Below are 14,935 nucleotides of genomic sequence, written 5' to 3' on the forward strand. Positions count from 1 at the left end.
TCGTTGCCCCCTCTCTTTCTCAGTGCTGCCTGCTATCTTAACACAGTGTAGCTTAGTTTTATTTTGAACTTTGTATCAGTGGAATTGTAGACTATGTCTTTGCTGTGAATTATTCTTTGGCTTAATATAAATTTTTTGAGTTTCATCTGTGCTGTTTGTATCAATGATTTATATTTTGTATTGATGAGTAATGTTCCTTTGTATGAATGCGTGAAACATTTATCCATTCACCCATTGATGGATATTTGGATTGTTTGCATTTTAGACTTCTGTTGATTTTTAACAGATAATACTTATATGATGTAATTTTTGAAATTCATACACAATTTCTCATAATTATGCATTTTTCATGTGTGGGGTTTTTTTGGAGACCCCTCAAGTTGTCAGCATGAATTTGCTAGGTCATAGAATATTATTGATTGCTATTTTTGTTTAATCTCTTTAATTTGGTTGTGGCTGTCCTAAGTAACACAGATGGATTGCACTGTTGTATCCAATCTGTTAGTCTTTGTTTTTCAATTGGAGCATTTGGTAAATTTATTTTTAATAGTTTTTCAAAATGTATTTGAATTTAAATCTTGTTTGCTTTCAATTTGTTCTACTCATTCCATAGTCCTTTTGCTGTCATCTGTTGCCTTTTATTATTTCTTAAGTGTTTATGTTTCTGTTTATCTGCTTGAAAAGCAAAAGAAGATGAGGAGGAAGGAAGGAGAAAGGGAAGAAAGCAAGGAAGGAAATAAGGCAAGAGGGAAGGAAGAAAGGAAGGGGGTGGGAGGAAGGCAGGCAGGAGGGAGGGAGGGAGGAAGAAACAGAGAGGAAGGAAGGAAGGAAAGAAGGAAGGAAGGAAGGAAGAAAGAAAGAAAGAAAGAGAGAAAGGGAGAAAGGGAGAAAGAAAGAAGAAAGAGGGTTGGGGGGAGAGAGAGAGAAAATCTGTTTTCTTTCCCCCTCTCAACAGTTAGGACTGGGCTAGGCTGAAGCACAGAGCCAGTAACTCCATCTGCTCCCATATCGGTGCTGAGGACACATGTGCCTCATCAAGCATCTGCTGCCTTCCCAGGAAGCATTAGCAGGAAGTTAGAGTAAAAGCCAAGCAGCTTCTCATACCAAAGGAATGAGATGTGGATGCCCCAAGCAATGGCTTAATGCCCTGTGCCACACTACCTGACTTCTCGTCATCTTACGTGTCTTATGATTTCATGTTTTCTCTACTAGCTTTATACTTTCATGTAACTATTATTTCACATGTACATCATTTTCATGTTAAATTCGGCTATCAATGAGCATTTCCCTCTTCCTAGAAATTTTAGAAGCTTGAGACTCTCTTGTGCCACTTATCTCTTCCAATTTACACGTTACTATTTTCACGTTTTTCAATTCACAAAAAAAGCATTAAGCCCAAAAGACATTATCATTGTATAAACAATGCTTAATCTGTATTTCCCCAGATATTTACCCTTTTAGCTTCTCATTTTTTCCCAAATTTCTGAGCTTTTGTTTATGGTCATTTGCTATCTGCCTGAAGAATATCTTATAAAGCTCTTCCGTGCAGTTTATTGATGAAGCCCTTTGGGTTTTTTTGAAAATGGGTTACAATTCACCTTCATCCTTGGAAGACATGTTCATTGTTTATAAAATCTGGGGTTGACTATCTTTAGCACTTTGACAATAACACTCCTTTGCCCTCTAGATTTTATTTTGTTCTAGGAATTCAACTGTTTGCCCCTTATTGCTCCATTGAAGGTAATGAACCATTTTCTTAAAAAGATTTATTTATTTCTATTGCAAAGTCAGATATACAGAGAGGAGGAGAGACATAAAGGAAGATCCTCTGTCTGCTGATTCACTCCCAAGTGGCTGCAACGGCCAGTGCTGAGCTGATCCAAAGCCAGGAACCAGGAGCTTCTTCGGGTCTCCCATGTGGGTGCAGAGTCCCAAGGCTTTGGGCTGTCCTCGACTGCTTTCTCAGGCCACGAGCAGGGAGCTGGATGAGAAATGGGGCTGCCAGGATTAGAACTGGCACCCATATGGGATCCCGGCATGTTCAAGGCGAGGACTTTAGCTGCTAGGCTATTGCACTGGGCCCACTGTATCATTAAAAAAAAACCTGCTTATGAGTTCCCTTTGAGCCAGACCCAGAAAGACAAACATTACATGTTCTCTCTCATAGGTGGAAGGTTGCTTATAAAAATAGCTGATCTAAACTTAGAGTTGGGACTTCTGGAGCCTGGGAAAGGGGAGAAGAGCGGGTATAGAGGGAGGCTGGGTAACACTATTGAAACAGTAAGAAGTAGCAAGTTCTAGGGTTCCAGAACCCAGCAGGTGACTGCAGTTCACAATGGCAGACCTTCTGCTATCTAGACCTTCTGCTATCTAAAGAACCGGAAGGAAGATGCTGGTAGGCTCCAAATATCAAGATAACGACATAGGAACACTGTTTGCCTGCTTTGACTGACGTGATAGGTTTATGTTTTTAATACATTACTGTTTACCCCATAAAAAGGTGCAACTGTGTTAGCAGCTAATTTTAAGGTGAAAAATGATTATTTCAAAAATGATTTTTATTTGACTTCGATTTTCACATGCTTTTTATTGTGATTTTATTTTCCTTTATCCTTCTGGAGGCAAATAAAGTTCTCAACCGTTATTTCTTCAAATATTGTTTCTGTCACATCATCTGTCATTTTTGAGACTAACTGGTACATGCATGTATATATACATTATACCGTGTTGTAGTACAGCCTGTATTTTAATTTTTGTATTCTGTGTCTAACCTACATCTCTTAAAACATGTTTGTTTCATTTATCTCAAAAGCAGGGAGAAAGATCGTCCATCCACTGATTGACTTCCGAAATGGCCACAGTGGCTTGGGCTGGGTCAGGCCAAAGCCAGGAGCCTGGCACCCCATTCAGGGTCTCCCTTGTGGGAGGAGGGAACCTCCACGGATCTTCCCAGGTGTAATTGCAGAAAGCTGCAGTGGAAGCAAAACATCTGGAACTGAAACCAGCCCTTTGACATGAGTCGCTGCGCCAGACTAGCCCCAATTCTACATGTGTTGTCTAGTACTTTCTTCTGACTGGTCTCCGAACTCACTGATTATAATTATGACTAATTTGTTGAAGCAGTCCACCAAGTTCTAAATTTTGATTGTAGCATCCATAGTTATTTCATTTTTATACTTGTTGGTTTGCTGTCAAAATTCTTGGAGTTGCTTTTATTTCACTAAACATCTCCAGAGCTATTTTAACATATGTGCCTGTTCTTGTATCTATTGTTTGTGCCGTGTGGTAGGGATTTGTACTTGTTGTTGGTCCACTTGATTTTTGGTCATATCATTGCTATCATCTCGTGTGCCTTTCCCTCAATATTTTGGTGTCAGAATTCATGCATGTGTGATGTGAACAGTTTTATAGTAGTGTGATGCTGGGGATGGTGCTTTGTCCAGATGAAACTGATTTCTGGCTAGATCCAGTGGACTTCATCAATGTCCAGAGCTTGGGATTGTTGCTAGAAGGGCAAGTTTATTTACAATTCATCCTTAGAGGTTAGACCTGTGGAATTTCAAGCCTAAGCATAAGTGTAGGTTGTTGGCACTGAATTCCTACAAGACCGTGGATTACGTTTTTCGCTCTGTGGTTCTACAAGCCCTCCCCACCCTTACCTCCAAGGATTTCATTTCAGTCAAAGCACAAGAAGATGCTGGTAAGGAAAAATAGCTGCAAATATTCACACCTAACTCCTGTTTCCTTCTTTTAGACATTGGTCTTAAATTCTTCAGGACTTACCAGTGCTCCAATGCTCTTAAGAATATTGAAAAATTATTTTGTGAATAATTCAGTTGCTCTCAGCAGGAGCATCCATCTGGACAATATAGTTGGCATTGCCAGCGGTTAAGAAGTTGAAATCTGAACCATTTGGATGAGTTATTGTGCTTCTACAAGAAATGGGAAAATCTTCTGTAGGATCTGGTTTAGGGAAGATAAATTTAGCTTCAGATATTTTGAATTTAAATACCCATATACTCATGAGGAGTTGTTTAACAGTTGGTTTGAAATATAGAAATTCAACAAAGTCACCTGGCTTCTATATTAAATTTCACATATGGGGAGAAGTATTTCTTAAAGCAGTTATCACTTCAGTGAAAGGTCCAAATGCCAAACAAATGGGTGACCTTTTCCCAAGGGTCTAATATTTGTTGGTGATGAGCTTACTACTTAAGTTTATCCTTTATATACATAGTTGCTTCAGTATAGTTTCAATTATTTCCATTTTTAAATACTGAGAGTTGGTTTGATTGAATGAAGTAACGTTGCAAAAGAGGATTCTGTTCTTTTTTTGGCTGAGCAATGTCCATAGTATATATGTATACCACATTTTCTTTAGTCCCAAGAAAGACATATATCATGTTTTCCCCAATCTGTAGTAATTAATACAAAGTACCAAAAATATATCTATATGAGCAAAATTGACATTTTGAGATTTGATTATTTTTTTACAGCCTTTGTCTTAAACTCTTGAGAAAAAGTGCTTTTTTCTTTCTTTTTTTTTTTAATGTGATGGAGTGCTAAGTCTGTGGTCATGATGTGAACTGAAAGTATGCCATTGCACATATTAACTTTTTTTAAGGAGGTGGGTGGATGGGAGTGTGGACAGGAGGAGGGGACGGTGGGGAGTGTCCCTATGCTCCTAAATCTGTGTTGTGAAATACATGAAATTTGTTCCTTTTACATAAATAAAATGATTTAGAATTTTTGAAAAAAGAAAGTAGCTTGCAGGAGGTTTTATATTCATTTCTTGTTTTGTGAGCTTGGGGCAAGGCACTACCATCAGACTCTGAAACGTCATCATTGAGAATTTTAAATCAACTCTTACCCCGAGCAGCAATGTCATCCCAGCAGCAAACAGCTCGTCAGACCCCAGGCCTGCTTTCTACCATCGTTCCCTGATAACAGGAACCAGTCCCCTGTAAGAAATGGCTTGTTTTAGGACTTGGGCAAGAAACAGATAAGTTTAACCTGGTGTATCTTGTAGTACACAGGAGAGGCCAGGCAGCAAATTGACTGGGGGGTCAGGGATTGTCAAAGGAACATAGGAATCAGCTGAAAGATCTTTTAATTTGAAGTAATAGTACTGGGTTATATCTCAAAACGAAGCAAATATCTATGAGTCCATATTTATATAAATGAGCCACTGAATAGATAAATAAATGGGTGAGCATTTGGTACTGCAATTAAGATGCTCCTTGGGACACCTGCAGCCAATAAGGAATGTGTGTGGGTTCAAGTGCTGACTCATGATTCCAGCTTCCTGCTAATGCATACCCTGGGGGACAGCAGGTGAAGGCTCCAGTGGTCCGTGCCCTGTCTCCCTAAGTGAGAGACTTGGATGGACTTCCAGGCTCCTGGATTTGCCATGGCACAGTGCTGGCTGTTGGGAGCCTTTGGGAAGTGCCCAGAGTTAGAAGATATCTCTCTTAAAAAAGAGAATAAAAATTTTAAGTAAATAATGAGACAAATTCCTATACAAAAAAAAATTTAAATAATGTAGTTACCTATCTCAAAAGAATGAAGTATAACTCCCTACTCATAAAACGTGGGTTTCACAGTGACATTGTCAGTACAGAAAGGGTAGCATTCATGGTAAGTCTCATCAGCTTTGGAAGAGAGCATCATGGTTAGATGTGATATGGTAAACGGAGTAGACTTCCAGAACAGAAAAGGAACTAATGACAGCTGAACGAGACATGCTTGGCAAATGATTAGCTAGTCATAATGATAGCATTGGTTAATTGCTACAAATAGATCCACCAAATGTCTCTAGGATATTTTTAATATATTTTTATTTTGAATTTTGAGTTATGTGGTACAATATTGTATAGGCTGGGATTTGCCCCCCAAACTCCCACCCCATCAGATTTTTCCCATTTTGTTAACAATAGTGTAGTCCTTCATAAGGAATCATAATTCCATCAGTCTCTTATTTAAGTGTACCCCGACATTGCTGGTACAGACAATGTCAGACAGTCCAACATCCCATTGTTTACACATGTCCAACAGTTCCATTGGGATTCCATCTTTCGTCTGGATGCAGGGATGCATGTTCCATTATACCCCACGTCTGTATATGATAGACCCCAGTATTCCATTACTATATATTACCATAAGTGAGAAGCCATGAAATAAGGTCAACCACTGGTATGAGTTAGAACAGTCACAACAACAACAACATCATCAACAACAAATTACAGTACCATGAAAAAAAAATGTGCCACTGAGTAACCAACACATGAGTGACAAAAAGGAAACACAGAAGTCTCTTGCGGAAAATGATGCCATCGTATAATTCATGAGCCCGTGATGAATTTGACTAGAGAAAAGAGATTATTTGGAATGCAACAAACTGAAATAAAAAACATCGGGGACTTCTGAGTACAGGATATCTAGGGAAACTACCTGCACACTAAGTTTCTGTGGACTTGGTGCCAGGACCCCAGAGCTGCCACACTCTGGGGATGCTCAAGCCCCTTTTATAAAATGCCACATTTGCATTTCCACCCTGTGGTTGGTGAAATCCAGAGACAGTGAGCTCATGGACGTGAAAGACTACACTATGTCTTGCAACTTTTCTTTAAAGCTAAATTTTTTTTTTAATTTTATTTTTCATGATACAGTTTCTAGGCTTGGGTTTTCCCCTTTCACTCTCCTCATTCCTCCTCCACCCTGCTGGTTTCCCCCATATCATTACAATAGTAAAGTCCTCAGCAGCAGCCACAAGTCTATCATTCTTCTATTTAAGTGTATCATGACATGGCAGCTATAGACAATGGTAGAAAGTCCAGCATCCTATTGTCAAAACATATTCAACAGTTTCATTGGGAGTCCATCTTTTATTCGGGAGTAGAGATCCATACTGCAATGTACCTTCACTTCTCCATATGCTGAATCTAAAACTCTTAAGGTACAGCGAGGAAAGCAGAAAAAGCTGAATTGTGATTTGTTGTATCTTCCATCTGACCTTTTTTCTCTGAGCATTCCAAAGAGAATCCCCATGGCTTGACGTGGTGGGCAGATTTGTCTTGTGGTTGTTTGCTTGTTGAACTGGACGCATTCTTGCAGTGACAGCCCAGGAAACAGGGAGGACTTGCGAGGCCAGGAGAGCCTCTGCACACTGACCCTGTTTATCTGCCTGAGTAAGGGAGTCCCGCTAGGATCCGTTAAACGTGGGCGTGTTGGTGCCCACAGCTGATACGGCTCCATTTTCCCTGCTCCTCTTTCAGCACTCCGCCTCTGTATGTCTTTGTAGAGAATCTCCCAGAGTCCCTGAAAGCAACATTTGCTCTTCGATGTTTTGGATTAAACCCCCTATTGTCTTTTTCTTTTGAATCCTTTTCTGCTCTCTTTTCCCACAGAGCAACACCCAGATTTTTTCATTTTAAGGTTATGTGACTGAACCAAATGATCTGCCTTGATCCTTTGCTTCCCAGGCTTAAAAAAAAAAAAAAAGAAATGAAAAATAAATAATAACTGTCCAGGCTGTGGAATTTAACAGACACTTCTATGTCTTCTCTTCCAGACCTTGTCAGCTGTACTATTCCAACAGCACTCAAAGTGGATCTCCAACTGCAAACCCTGGTCCTCCTGGATTTTAGGGCTGGCCTGACACCAAAAACTTGCTCCAGCTGTGCTGGCCCTCTGCTTCCCACTAACCCTTTCCTCTCACTTGGAGGGTGAGAGGTGGAGAAAAAAACAGTCCATCCTGCTCTCCAGTGCATATCAGCTGTGTGTGAGATGCCAGCCAGTGTGGTAATAGCAATGGGTGAGGTAGGTAGAGTCCACAGAGAGATCACATTTCAACAGACGAGAACAACCAAGGAACACTGAGGATTCTAAAGGCTTATTTGCGTGGATGATTCAATTTAGTCCTTACGATGTGGCCACTCTTATTGTCCTCACTTAGAAACGATGGCTGACTTACCCAGTGTCAGGCAATGAGTCAGTGATAGACAATTTCAATCCAAGGCTCAGGTTACTTAGATGTCTAACCACCACACTATTGATAAAAGTCTTCTGTTAGGTAAGGTGATTCAAATGAGACAGACCTGCTATCAACCCTATGCGTGCTCTCTGTTTAGCATAAGCCAAAGCACATGTGCCATCCTTTTGACAGCAGTAATTGGTGGGGATGAGGCTAGTGATGCAGGCAGAAACCAATCAGTGCCTGGAATACAAATAGCCCCATGCTTGGCCTGGCTTAAATAGCCACAAGTCTAGAACTGGTGGCAGGTGAGGTTCTCTCTCTCACCTCTCAGGGAAGAGGTACATACTCCTCGTTGCTGCTGGCAGTCATGATGCGAGAGGACGGCACTGAGAAGCACAATGCAGCAAGAGTTCTAGCTGGACACACCTAACATCTTCCTTGCTCACGTCTGCGCTTTTTGGTGAGGTGAGTGGTAAATATTCATTGCTGCATAAGTCACTTTGAAGTTTCTTTTACTTTCAGAAAAGAAACATTCACTCTGAGGAAAATTGGTTGTGTATTAGGAAGAGAAGCCCTAAATGTCTTAAGTGGATTGTCTAAAAACTGTTTATACATAAATTTTTAAATCCTAACTTATTGTAATGAATTCAAATATGCAAAGAATGTGTGTAGATAAATTTGAGTCTCTAATGTGAAAAATTAAGACAGCTCATTGAAATATACGTAGCTAGTGAGTCCTCATTTCACATGTGAAGACAATCAAGTTTGTAAGTTCCTAGTCTGGGGCCAGATGTAACAGATGCTCAGTTAATTGGCTCCTGAAAAGCTGGTTTCAGATTGTAACATGCTATTGGCTTGAATTTTTGTTGCTAAAAACACCCCTCTTTTTGCCAAACAATACTGTTTTGGAGGCTTGCCATCACAGACCCACAGAACTTGCTGTGATGAAAATCTATGCTTTTCACCCCTAGATTATAATAATGTGAGGAAGAAGGCAGCAACCTGCATGTGTTCAGTTTATCACACATAGCCTACCAGGTTAGAAAGCACTTCATTCTTCATGAGCAGCACCTAAGAGGCAAAATGAGAGTGATATGATTAGCATTTTCAAATGCATGGGAAGTTGCATTCTATCTAAGAGTGTGCACACATCCAAGAACATTGCTTCCATGTCCAATTTAATGGTCCTTGGAGACATAACCTATGCAGGGCAGGCCAGCACTAATCAAGAATCGGGTGAGATGAAGCACACCAAAGCCCCACATTTACCAAATTGGGAAGACCGTCTGGAAAGGAGTTAGCTCTCTAATCTGAGACATTCTGCTGTGTCGTCAGCTGCCCGATTAGCTCTGTAGAAAGATACAATGGATGTGGCAGATTGCTACTCTGCTCTGAGAACAAGGTTCTAAGTAAACGAGGGTTGCCCAGCAGTGGTTAAAAAAAAAAAACAAATCAAAAAGCAAACACTTCCATTTTTACTTATTTTAACATCAAGACTGTATATCTGCATTACACATGTATAGAATACATTTCCGAGTACATTCGGCTCTCTAGCAAAATGAGAGAAGATGAGCTTCATGTCAAGTGTGAGTAACTCAGGCAAACAGTCTGATCTGCACAGGTTGTGTTCCAAAAATCTGTTTTTATGACTTTGGGGGAATTTGGAGCACATTTTCTTCTTAAAATTTTTAGTTATTTTAACATGTTTGTTACATAGTTGAAGGAATTGCAGACCCATGCAGGTCTCTGAGTGGGATGGAAAGGGGTGAGGGGGGAGGTGGGTGAGAGAAAAGACCCCATCCTCCCTCCTTTGACTGCAATGGGGGAGGGGAAGATGCTGCCAGATCACATCAGCACCAGAGGACAGATGGTCCCTGGTTTTGTCCCAGGGACCCTGATGGGGAGAAGAATGTCCTGAAGGTGTTACTTGATTGCTGTTTATTGTTCTATGATGTTGTTGTTAGCTTCATTGCGCCAGCTGTGAGATACCACTTCCTGTGCTTACCAGCTATCTGTTTCAGTAGGAAGAACAGGTTGAATAACATTACAGGCCAAAATCTCCATCAAGCAGATGCTCTTCTTTCCATTTTGATGAGGCACTCAACCTTCTCTGTTGAATCAAACAGGACGGCTGTCTTTTCTCTCATGTGCATCCCAGTGTGCTGGCTTCCCGTACACAGTCAGCTATAGGTGCGGCTCAGTCCCTCAACATGTGCTCTGAGGCTAGAACAGACATCCCTATGACGTGCACTGAGGTTAGGGATTGGATATAGACCCATTGGGCCAATTCCCAAGAGCCCCTGTTGAGTTGGTCCCCAGAACTGGTTCTTGTGTGCACCAGCAGGCACTGCAGCCCAGCCTGCCCCCAGATTTAGCCTTGCTTCTGCTGGCAGGTGCTGCTGCCTGGCCAGGGCAACCCCAAACACCCCAACCAGGCCTTACCCAGCCCCAGCCCCCATGCATGACAGCAGGTGCTGTTGCCTGGCCCAGCCTGCCCCTAGTCCCAACTTTTACTTGTACCAGCGGACACTGGAGCTTAGTTGGGAGATCCCTGGGGACCCTCTTTCAGCCTGACTCCTTCGGCTCGCAAGTGCATCACTGCAGCCTAACCTGGCAAAGCCTGTCCCCAGCCGTGGCCCACATGTGCTATAGCCTGGTCAGGGTGACACCCATCTCCCCATCCCCCCATTCCACCAATCCTCCCATCCCAGAACCTCCACCCGGCTTGCACCCAGATCCAGCCTGGATAATGAAATGATAGAGCACAAAGCCCAACTCCAATGTGGAAGGTACTTCTGGGGGGCATGATTCAGACTTCATGCTTGGCTGGTTGTCCTTCTTTGCAACAGCAGGATTTGGTACTCTGCCAGTCCTAATGGGGCCTTGAGCAGAGCAGGGTAGGGAAGGCTGTCCATAAGTGGAAATAGGTAGGGGTTTAGGCATGGAAGGGAATAGGACTAAGAGGGACACAGGAGCACTGGCAAGTGACGGGATGAAAAAGTAGTTGGTTTCCAACATCACAGACTGTAAAAAATCTTTGCTTATGACTCATTTCCTTTTTAAAAAAATCATCAAAGACAATGTCAAGGATTCAGAAATGGCAAAAGAAATGATGAACATTAATTGAACTGGACAAATTGGGTTTGTGTATATTTGTGGTGGGAGAAATCTAGTGAAAGACCCTGGATTCTTCTGTATAGTGAGCTCTAGCAATTTGATCCCTGTGACTACTTCAGGATGGAAGTGTTAGCACATAGTCAAAATGTAAGGCATGCCAGATATGACCCTAACACAAATGTGATTGTGACAAAAGCCTCTTTGTCATTTATCAAGGCAAAAGTTCCACTACTTATGGAAATTTTAATTGAATGTTTGCTTCCAGAAACATACATTCATTTTCCATGAACATCTCCTATGTATTTTATGGGTATGATAAAGGCATCTACAAGGAAACCAAAATCGCATAGCATTCTTCTTGGGAGAAGGTCCATAGTTCTCATCAATTCTTTGAAGTATTCATTTCTTCAAAAAGTTGAGATTTGATTTTCTATAAGAGAATAATCATTAATTATAGGTCCATTATACTTAAGGCTTATTTTATTTTTTTGTTGGTAAAGAAGATTTACAGAGAAGGAGATACAGAGAGAAAGATCTTCCATCATTGATTCACTCCCCAAGTGGCTGCAATGGCTGGAGTTGAGCTGATCCGAAGCCAGGAGCCAGGAGCTTTTTTCAGGTCTCCCATGTAGGTGCAGGGTTCCAAGGCCTTGGACCTCTACTGCCTTCCCAGGCCATAGGCAGGGAGATGGATGGGAAGTATAGTATCAAGTTCCTTTGTCAGTTGGGACCCTACCTCCCGTACACTTTGAATTCCTCTGGAGGCCTAATTTCTTGTTCTTCATAATGTTATGTGTCTCGGATTCTGCTAACTAAAGCTGAACCCTCACTGTTCAGCTATTCTCTCTTGCCCTTAATTGTCATCACTTCCTCCTACCCAATTTCCTGGTGATTATTAGACAATGTTATTCCCTTTGTCAATATCCTCTGCTACCCCTCTGAATTCTCCCCTGAATTCTGGTATTTTACGTTGTAATCTTTGCTCACATTCTGGCTTCATTTTTATCACAAACTCCAAGCTCTCAAGAACCCTGGGAGCATTCCCTGTCAGCCTGTTGTGTCAGGCAGAATGCTAGGTGCTCTGTACAAAATGGGGCTTTCCTAGGGTGGTTAAAATGCAGGCAACTTCAGTTGCCTGGCAAGATTCCCCAAGGTTGCAGTCCCTCAGAAAGCAAGGGAAAGTGGAGCCTTGTATGTTCCCTACTGTACCATGTGTACCTCTGTTAGGGTGTCCTGAGCCCTGTTTGGGAGATAAATATCTGCACCATTCCTCAGGGCTGCTTTGAAGAGGCACAAACAGACAGGTGGAGACAGGGGCCACTTACACATTAATTCTTTTCTTTTTTTAATGAGTCAGTGAACAATTTAAAAAGAAAGCATTTTGAAGAGATGAAACTAAAAAAAATCTATGAAATATAGTTTCTGCTGATCTTTGTTGGTGAGATATGTCTCCTCTAGGCAACAAATACATGGGTTTTGTTTTTTTAATCCAGTCTACCAATACATGACATTTGATTGAGTTTAAGCCATTTACATTCAGGGTTGATATGAATGGGTGGTAATTAGGTCCTGTCATCTTAGCAATGGGAGGTTCATTAATTTAGTCTTCTGTAGTTATTTTACTGGGTTGTTCTTAGCATTTGCATTTGGTTTTAGTGGGTGCTATTCCTCCTCTCTGTCAAGAGAACACCTTTAAATATCCTCTGTAGGGCAGGTTTAGAAGAGACATAGTCTTTTAGCTTTTCTTTACTGTGGAAGAGTTTTATTTAGTTTTCAAAGACAAAGGAAAGCTTTGCTGGGCATTGCTTCTCGGCCTTTTGGCTAAGATCAAGTGTAGGAAAGTTTTGCTGGGTACATTATCCTGGGCCGACAATTTTTTGCTTTTAGAATCTGGAATATGTTGCTCCATTCTCTTCTGTCCTCTGGTTTTCTGTGAGAGGTCTCCTGTGTATATGTCAGTTGATTTTTTTTCACATTTCAATCGAACGTAAGGCAAAGATCCTAAGAGAACTTGATTATCATGGTTGTGGTAAAGACTGCTTTTGATCAAGCCTGTTGGGAGTTCTGTGCCCCTCATGGATGTTGTTTCCCAATTCTTTCTCTAGATTAGGGAAATTTTCCCTTATTTCATTAAATACATTTGTAAACCCAGCTTCTCTTTCTGCACCGTCTAGAACTCCCGTAACTCTTATATTTGGCCTTTTAATAGTCTCTTACTTCTTGAATACTGTTTTTTTGGCCTGATTCAGCAATGCTTCCAGTTTTTTGTTTGTTTCCCCCTGGTGACAAGAAATATCTTCCAATTCTGATATTCTTTCTTCTGCTTCATTCATTTTATTTTGGAGACTCTCCACTGTACTTTTCATTTGCTCCACTGTATTCTTCATTTCTGATGTATCAGCTTTCATTCAATTCATTTCCAATGTGACATATTCCTTAAATTCCTTGAATGCCTGTTTTACGTGCTTCTTGTTGTTAAGAAGTTTTATAACAAGTGGTTTGAATTCTATATCTCCCATTTTCTCGATGTCTTCCTCAGTAAACTCTGAGGTTGGCGAAGGGCTTTGCTCCTTTGCAGGGGAGTCTTCAGTAATATTCATTGTGCCTCTGTCTCTTGTTTTGATCTTGGTCATTGTACTTCTGGTTAGCAGAGTCTTCTCCTTAGGGCAGGTTCCTAAGCTCTATCACCCACAGGTCTCCAGTTTCAATTTTACTTATTGCTGTTGGTACATGCTCTTTGTTTAGAGTCATTTGTGCCACTCCCTTGAGCAAGTTCCAGGTCTGTGTTCTTATGTTAGATTTCCACCATGGTCTCCATAGTCCTAACTCCTGGCTCACCACTCTCCACCTCCTGTGTTACCATGCTGAAACTGCACTGTTCTCTGCACAAACTTTCTACCACTTCTAATTGGAGCAGTGGGATTAGGGAGACACCAGATGTTCTATATATCTAGGTTGTTGTTGGTGCTGATCCTGCCAGAATCTGTTGGCCATTAGGTGTGAGCACCAGACAGACCTCTTTTGACCCAAATGATGCCAAAGTTGGTATTATTTTCTCTGTGGGACCAATTCAATGCTCTGAGTTCAGTGTGTCCGCTCCCAACTCAGCACATGTGCAGCTCACTGTTGTTGATGCAGTCTTAAAGCTTTTTCATACCGTACAAAATGGCACCTAGTGTGCCACCACTAGAGTTCTTGATCTGCTGGCTGTCAGATCTGAGGGCTACTCAGACCTATCTTGGGTGGAACTTGTGGGATCCCACGTTGTTATAGTTCACTGTGCTAGAAATGAGTTCACTCCCAGCTCAGTGCATGTGCAATCCTGTCCCATAGCCTTTGCCTCCCTACACAAAATGGCGCCTAATATAACTCTGGTGGGCAGACTGGGCTGTGAAATGCACCCTGTTCCTGCACCACCTGTCTTGGACCTGCTGCTCTGTCTCTGTTTCTGATCAAATTAAACAGAGCAGCAGGATAAGTAGTTCTTTGTCTGTGTCACCTCCTGAGTTCCCAGTGAATAGGGCTTCCCACCTTGTTGCTGGTATGGTTCCAGGTGCTGGTACAGTTCAGATCGCTGCTCACTGAGTGCCACTGGAGTATCGGTCACTGCAACACCACACCATTGTGTTCACTGCTTTCCCATGTCTGTCAGTCTCCAGATGCCCCTCTGCTGTCATTGTGTCCTCTCCTATTTCCTGGAATGTGCCCTCTGTGCTTCACAATTGCTAATGCTTCTCCTGTTTAAACATGTCCTTACCCTATTCTACCATCTCGATTCTCCCATATAGATTAATTTCAAAAAGTGATAACATTCCAGTTTTTACTCCCCACCCCCACCATTAT

This window comes from Ochotona princeps, chromosome 10, assembly GCF_030435755.1.
Source record: "Ochotona princeps isolate mOchPri1 chromosome 10, mOchPri1.hap1, whole genome shotgun sequence".
Taxonomy (NCBI): domain Eukaryota; kingdom Metazoa; phylum Chordata; class Mammalia; order Lagomorpha; family Ochotonidae; genus Ochotona; species Ochotona princeps.